Source organism: Gossypium arboreum, chromosome 8 (genome assembly GCF_025698485.1).
Source record: "Gossypium arboreum isolate Shixiya-1 chromosome 8, ASM2569848v2, whole genome shotgun sequence".
NCBI lineage: Eukaryota > Viridiplantae > Streptophyta > Magnoliopsida > Malvales > Malvaceae > Gossypium > Gossypium arboreum.
Genome location: NC_069077.1, coordinates 126,202,467 through 126,211,268, shown reverse-complemented (window position 1 = coordinate 126,211,268; position 8,802 = coordinate 126,202,467). Strand labels below are relative to the sequence as shown.

At 37.4% G+C, this 8,802-nt stretch overlaps 1 non-coding gene across 1 annotated transcript; it reads right to left on the bottom strand.

The window, feature by feature from the left end:
• Nucleotides 1-7,002: 7,002 nt before the first annotated feature.
• Nucleotides 7,003-7,109, bottom strand: LOC128279676 (small nucleolar RNA R71). Its single transcript, XR_008269875.1, has one exon. It is a non-coding gene; the product is annotated as a small nucleolar RNA R71 (small nucleolar RNA).
• Between the last annotated feature and the right edge of the window lie 1,693 nt (nt 7,110-8,802).

Genomic DNA, 8,802 nt, shown 5'->3' with positions numbered 1-8,802 from the left:
AACAGGCGGCGTCCCTTGTGCAGAGCAGCCGCTACACTTTCAACGTCATCCGCCAAGGTTCTCTCTACACCGGATCCATTTACTAATCAAAACAAAAATTTTAACCGTCGAAGTCATCACACATTTAAACATTAACATTAAGGCATGTATAGCTAGACTCATACGCGCTATGGTAGTCCTAGAACCGACTAAACCATAGCTCTGATACCAATAAAAATGTAACACCCCGAACCCGAAACCGTCGCCGGAGTCGAACACGAGGTGTTAACAGACTTCAACCCACTTATTGAGAGTTTCCAGACAAGCTGCCAATCTGTGTACTAATCGCTCTAAAATTCATAACTTGAGTTTTACAACTCGAAAATCAGTTTTGAGATTTTTCCTTGAAACTAGACTCATATTTCCATCTACATATTTTTTTCTATAATTTTTGGTCGAGCCAATTAGTACAGTTTATTAGTTAAATTCTCCCCTATTGCAGGGATCGACTACACTGACCTTTGTGCGTTACGAATTGGATATCTCCATGTACAGGGCTTCAATACTGATGCCGTTTGTTTCTATAGAAACTAGACTCAGATAGGAATCTACACATATATTACATGACTCCTAATTATCTCTAGTTAATTTACAATGATTTTCCAAAGTCGGGACAGGGGATCCAGAAACCGTTCTGGCCCTGTTTCATAAGAACTTTAATATCTGTTAACTTATCACTCATATGACCATTTCGTTTCTTCCATATGAAAGTAGATTCATCAAGGTACATTTGCATAATTTATTTACTATTTAATACCATTCCTACTATTTTTAGTGATTTTTCAGTCTCACGTTACTGCTGCTGCCAGCACCTATCACTAAAGCAACTATGCCTATTTCATGATTTCCTTTGATCTAACTAGTGATTCATCATACATGTCACAAATCATGATCATGACTAGCCATACCAGAGGCTAATCATTATCCAACATCTCCCTACTACACTATTGCCATAACATGCATTTTAACACCAAAATAATCAACTATGGCATAAGGCATGGAAATCGAATTACCAAGACTTGTGACTTAACATTGGAGAACTAAATCCAACCGAGCATTTATGCCATTTTCGCATGGCTAAAAGTTTACATACCAAAGTTCAACAAAGCATATTAGCCTATACATGCCAAAATGTTCTCCTAAACCGGCTACACAAAAAAAATACCAAAAGTTGCTAGCCGGTGCGATGACTCCGATGACGATCACGAGCACGCAAAAAGGACGAGTCCGAGAAACCTAAAATGGCGACAAGCAAACACCGGGTGAGTATATAACTCAAGAAGCCATAAGCATTATATTGCCGTTCAGTAATAATATACCATAAAAGAAGATAATTAATGCGGATTAAAATCCTCCATCCACACCCAAACGGTACTATAATTCTTTAGGCATTTCGGTTTGGTCACATACCAAGCCCTACTTGATATTTCATACATTACGCCATATGACATTGCATGCATTTATTTTCGAGCATAATCACCACATAAATCAAGACTTACCAAACCAAAATTCCAAATATAAATAAAATGTCCATTCCTCATGAGCTCAAGGTGTTTACTCATCAGCTGTCCATGATTGACTCGGTAAGGCCGCACATAGAACATGTACGCTCATTAGAGGATGTGCAATAAGCCCGCACACTTAGTGCTTAATAGTCGAACTCGCACACTTAGTGCTATATAATCAAACTTTCACACTTAGTGCTGTATAATTTGAACCCGCACACTTAGTGCCAATTTGTGATTATAAATGTTTACACCCGCACACTTAGTGCCGAAACCGATCATTCAATACATCTCACCTCTTTTCTTTCAATTCAATATTTTTATCACCACATACATACATGTTTATATATATATTCTACCATTCCATTCAGCATCATTACTTGGACATTACGACCCTTTAAATTAGTACAAAATAAGTGCTTAATGACTTACCTTATATCGGATGAAATGATTCCCAATCTACTACTCGATTATCTTTGCTTTGCCTTTGCTTGGTTCTCCCTCTTTGATGTCTTGATCTAAAATGAATACATTTAGTAGTTTAATCTTCTTGCTGGATTTTTATGTGTATAATTTAATGGTTTTCACCCCATTTCACAACTATCTTTGTTCAAAATATCAAAATCTCAACCAACATTTGTTTAATGCTTCAAGGCCGAATGCATGGTCACCATTAAGCTAATCTAGTCTCAAGTATTTTAATCCTAACATACAACATCATGAATCAACTCAACCTTATAAGCCAATATTACTCCTACAATCGATTGTAAGGAGTTAACAAAGAAAATATATTTTTACAAACATATACACCCATATGGCCGATTTTACCAAATCAAATTTAACCTTACTTATCTCAAATTTTCATTTCATACTATCATCCCCATGACATAGTAAGGTTTTGAATCATGGACTAATTAGAACTAAAACTAGCAACTAAGAACATTCATGAATCTCATGGCACCATATCAAACATACCTTAATCTAGCTACAAGGATGGCCAACCTATTCCAAACCAACCATGAGCAAGGACCCCTTTCTTCTCCCTTGAGATTTTCGGCCAAAAGGATGAAAAAAAAGATGAACAAAGCTTTTTTTTTTTGTTTTTCTTTCTCACTTGCACGGCAATGGGGAGGGGAGGGGAAAGCCTTCACACACACACTTTTTTTTTTCATTTTTTTATTACTCATGCACCTTATTTTATTTATTTCAACATAAAACACTCACCCAACATGTTTCATGACATGTCTTGCCCATGCTTCCTTGTCATGGCCTACCACTAGCACTTGGGGGATTTTGACATGCAAGTCCTCCTTTTGACTACATGTACTATTAGGTCCTTATAGATTAGCCTATCATTTTTCAAAAGTGTCATACAAGTCCTACTAACTGAATTCACAGCAATCGACTAAACCAAGCTTGAAATTTTCACACATTCAGTAAATACATATTCTAGACAATAAATATTACGTTCAAACATTTCGGTGACTCGGTTTAGTGGTCCCGAAACCACTTCCCGACTAGGGTCAATTTTGGGCTGTCACAATATCGTATAAATAGCATTAAATGATTTAAAATAACGGTTATATTACAATATTTACATATGAACTTACCTCGATAAAAAATGAGAATAGTCAAGCCTATTCCTAGTAAAATTTATTTTTCCCCCGATCTCGACTCGAATCTCTTTTCTCTTGATCTATAATACGAAATTAATTTATTTAATACAAACATTCATCAAAACAGCCCCTAGTACGAACTTTGGAAAATTACTATTTTGCCCCTAAACTTTCACATATTTACACTTTTTCCCCAAGGCTCGTAAATTAAGCCTCATCCTATTTTCTTATGTTTTATGACATGCTGATCATTTTTCCCTTCTATAGCAACATTAAATTCACACTCTAACATGTACTTATGAATATTAGGTATTTTTACCGATTATGTCATTTTACTCGTTTTTATGAAAAATCACTTAGCAAAAGTTGTTTAACACAATCTCAAACTTCATATTCTACCATAAAACATCAAAATTCATACATATCATCCATGGGTAAAATTTTAAATATAAACCCTAGCTCAAAATATTGGTAGAAATAGGTAAACCGAGCTACGAGGATTTCAAAAATGTAAAGAACATTAAAAACGGGCATAGAAATCACTTACAATCAAGGCTTAAGAGTGTTGAAACCCTAGCTATGGTGGAGAGAAAAATTCAGCAGCAACTTATGGAGAAGATGGTCATTTTTGTGTTATTTTTCCCATTTTATTTCATTTAATATCCAAATGACCAAAATTCCCTTTCTTACTAAACTATCAAAAATTCCATCCATGTCCAATTTTTGTCCATAAACTTAGAAATTGGTCAAATTGTTATTTAATACCTCCTAATTAATATTTCAAAGAAATTTCATACTAGAAACTTCTAGAATGCAAGTTTTGCAACTTATTCAATTTAGTCCCTAACTTCAAATTAAGCACTTTATGCATAAAATTTCTTCACGAAATTTTCACACAATTATACAATCATATAATAGACCTCAAAACAATCATAAACTAATTATTTCTATCTCGAATTTTGTGGTCCCGAAACCACTATTCTGATTAGGCCTTAATTTGGGTTATCACATATATCATCCCAACCCCATGCAATGCAATATACAGCCATGGCATGCTATCACATAATTACATGCATATAATCAATACCATACTATATTCATGCTCAGTAAAGAGTCATACATATATCGTTCAGTTAGTTAGGGATCAAGGCAATGCCTACCGACCCTAGAGTAGGTTCACAATCGTCTCGGGTGACCAGTGCAACGTTAGTAAACAAATCAGTAAATTGGGCTCACACGCGCAAGTGATCTGCCTGTGTAGCCCACACAACCCAAATTAGCCTTGGCCGTGTGGATCACACGGCCTAGCCCAAAATTCCATACGCCCATGTGGCCTATACAGTCGAAATTGGTCGAGCACGTGTCTCGCACACGGCCTACTTGGCAATCACATTGTCGTGTCTAGTGCATACGATCTGGCTCGTCAATTACACGCACGTGTTCTGTCACACGACCTACCACACGAGCGACCACACGCCTGTGTGGCGTCGACAGTGAGTTTTTTCAACTTTTTACTGAGTCCCGTTTTCTACGTTTCAGGTACACACCTGGTATCGATTGATGTAAATACAGTCCTCGAGCACTCAGAAACCTAAGAGTGACCAAGAAGCACGGATTAATAGCCTAAAGAATCCAATTAAAATAATCCCCAATTGTGATACTTATAAATTGATCTACAATCACTTACCCTCATTCGAACAACCGAAGTCCTACCTTCTTAAACCGTTGAGGAACGATAACTGATAAACTGTAAATTATACATATTTTTACCTCATGTTTAATGCATTTTATAGATTATTTCTCATTAGAATTGGTGAATTTGATGCTCCTAATCCTTTAATTTCTTGTTTTGTACTTAGGAGAGCACCAAGAGTCAAAAGGAGCCAAAAACGAGCCAAAAAGGGACAAAACGGACCAAATCAAAAAGATGACATGGCCTAAGCCTTGCCACACGGGCAGCTCACACGCCCGTGTCTTTCGAGGGTGTCGACCAAGGCTTTCACAATTCACACGGCGTGGCCATTGACCCACACGGTCGTGTGCAATTTAACGGATCGAACACGACCTAGCAATCACGTCACACGGCCGTGTCACACGAGCGTGTCCCTACTGAGCCCAAGTTAAGTCCAATTGGAAAAAGGCCACTTTGGAGGGTTTCTAGGCATTCCAAAGCCTATAAATACGCACTAGAGGAGGAGAAAGAAGGAGACGGAGAAGAGGGGTAAGGAATTACCCCAAGGAAGCCGATTGATCCATCTCAGAAGCTGGATTCATCATCAAGACTGAAGATCTCTCCTCAATTCCCCTTCATGAGTTTTGGGTTTTCTTTATGTTTTGTATTCTTTATTCTTCTGAGGTGTTTCCTTATTTAGTTATAAACTAAATCCCCTAAATACCTAAGGGGAATGAAACCTAAGACGAATCTTGTTGTTATTTTCTGAATCCTATGTTAAAATTTAACTTGTTCTTAATTATGTGTTCTTAATTCTTGCTTTGATATCCCAGGATACTGATTCAAGACACGCTCTTATTCAGAGGAGGAATAGACCCTGTCTAAGAGTACATTTGCCATAATTAAGCGGAGTTGATTGCGCGCCTAGAAATAGGGTGACAAGATTTTGTTGGATTAGGGTGAAACCTAATAAGGGGATCCTTAGATCGAGTTAATACAACCCTAGAGTTTTAATTAGAGACAAGTCTCGGTTATTCAATCTAGGGATTAGACATTATTAGTCTTGAATAGGGACAATAACATAACTTAGGGATCCTAGTTGAATGAATAAATCGTCTGATTCAGAGCTAGAATAACAAGTACAGTTTAGGTGGATTTTTCCTTAGGTATTGTCTCAGGTCGATCGATTTTCCCAAAAGCAATTCCCCAATTCTTTTCTCTATGCGTTCTTAGTTTAAATAATTAGTTAATTAAAACAAACCCTTTTATTCTTAGGCTAGATAATAAAAAGATAGTTATTACTAGTACTTTTGGTTCCCTTGGGTACGATATCCCGGTCTTGCCATTACTATACTATTGTTCGGTAGGTGCGCTTGCCTTTTCGTCGTGATAATAGTTAGTCTAGGTTTGATCTTCATTATAAATATTTATTACTTGTTACGAATCATGCGATCAAGTTTTTGGCACCGTTGCCGGGGAACTGAAATATTAGGAACACTAAATTTTTATTACTTTAGCCATTTATTTTTCGTGCGATTTTATTTTATTTTTTTATTTATTGATTTACTTTTTCTCTCTTGGCAGGTTTTTATAGTTTATGACTAGAAGAAACCCGTCAGGACCATTACTCTTTGACGAAGAAATCGATCGTACAATTCGAAAAAATCAAAGAGAAAAAAGGTGTCGTTTACGCTACACAGAGAACGGACGAGAAGACGATACTCAAACCCCAACCGAAGAGATGGCCAAAAATCCAGGCAATCAGCTACCTCCTGCAATTGCAGCTAATCAAAATCCTGCTCCACGTACTATGAATGACTATGCTAAACCTTCTTTAATAGGAACTGAGTCTAATATAGTTAGACCTGCTATTGCTACGAATAATTTCGAACTAAAACCTAACACAATTTATATGATACAGCAGTTTGTTCAGTTTGATGGTTTACAGGATGAGGATCCCAACATGCACTTGGCGATTTTTCTTGAATTTTGCGATACATTCAAAATCAATGGCATTTATGATGATGCCATTCGTCTTCAATTATTTCCCCTTTCACTGAGAAACAAAGCTAAACAGTGGTTGAACTCGTTACCACGAGGGTCTATCACTACTTGGGAACAAATGACAAAGAAGTTTTTACTAAAATATTTTTCGCCAGCTAAAATGGCTAAATTGTGTAATGATATCTCTTCTTTTGTGTAGATGGATTTAGAAACACTTTACGATGCATGGGAGAGATACAAGGACCTACTGAGAAGGTGCCCTCACCATGGGTTACCACTTTGGTTGCAATTTCAAACATTCCTCAGTGTCCTGAATCCCTCGACTTGGCAACTGGTTGACGTAGCTGCTGGCGAAACCATCAACAATAAAACACCAGAAGATGCCTATGAATTCATAGAGGAGATGTCACTGAACATGTAACACCCCGAACCCGAGACCGTTGCCGGTGTCGGACACGAGGGGCTAACAAGCCAAAACCACTTATGGCACCGACCAATTTGACATTCCCAGGCAAGCTGGAAAACTGCATCGTATTCGCCTTAAAAAGCATATCTCGAGTTTCACAACTCAGAAACTGATTCCGTAAATTTTCCCTGAATTTAGACTCATATATCCATCCATGGATTTATTTCTAGAATTTTTGGTCAGGCCAATTGGTACAGTTTATTAGTTAAAGTCACCCATGTTACAGGGGTCGACTACACTGACCTTCGTGAGTTACAACTTGAATATATCTCTGTACAGGGTTTCAATACTGATGCCGTTTCTTTCTAATGAAACTAGACTCAAAAAGGAATCTGCACATATAAGACATGACTTCTAATTCAATCTGGATAATTTATGGTAAATTTTCAAAGTCGCAACAGGGGACCCAGAAACCGTTCTGGCCCTGTCTCACGAGAACTTTAATATCTCTCGGTATACTGTTCATATGATTGTTTCGTTACTTTCATATGAAAATAGACTCGTCAAGGTTCGATCACATAATTTATTTACTATTTAAAACCTTTCCTACAAATTTTGGTGATTTTCCACATCCACGTCACTGCAGCTGGCAGCATCTGTTTTTAAGGTAGGCTTTACCTATATTGTAGTTCCCATGAACCAACTATAGTCTAGTCATACTTAGGTCCACATATGATCATATTTAGCCATTCCAATGGCTGATCATGTGACCAACTCTCTCATTCCAAACCATAATCACATCATGAAACCAAATATAATTACAAACCACAAATGGTCTAATTCCATACTCCACTATTACGAACCATTTTCGCATGGCCGCATACATATACATCACAAGTACTTAAAACAACCGAGGGTAGTCCTATACATGCCATATCCGAACTCAACTAAAGGAGTACCAAAAAGGGGCTTTGATAGTGTGGTTGACTTCAACTTCTATGATCCCGAATCCGATCGCTAACGAGCAAAATCTATAAACAGAGAAACAAAGAAACGGAGTAAGCAATTTATGCTTAGTAAGTTTCGAGCCATAATATACACACAACCAAAGCATAGCATTCAAGTAGCTAAACAATAATTCATATGCACAATTTCTCAAAGACATGCTTACTTCACAATCCCAACTCTTATATTCATACACAAATAACGGCCTAGTTAATGCCGATAGCTCATTTATCATTAGAGCGAATATTCATACGCAGACTACTCATAGTGTGCAAGGCACACACAAAACATACCTTGTTGTTGGGAATTTCACAAGTGCATTAACTGAAAATTTTCCAGCAGCTTATAAATTTCAAATCACATACCTTCGAGTTTATCCGGATATAGCTACTCGCTTCAAAACACCTTCGGGACATAGCCCGGTTATGGTAACCCGCACAAATGCCTTCGGACTTAACCCGGATATCACAACTCGCACAATTGCCTTGGGCTTAGCCCGATATCATAGCTTGCACAATTGCCTTGGCTTTGCCCGATATCACAATTCACACAATT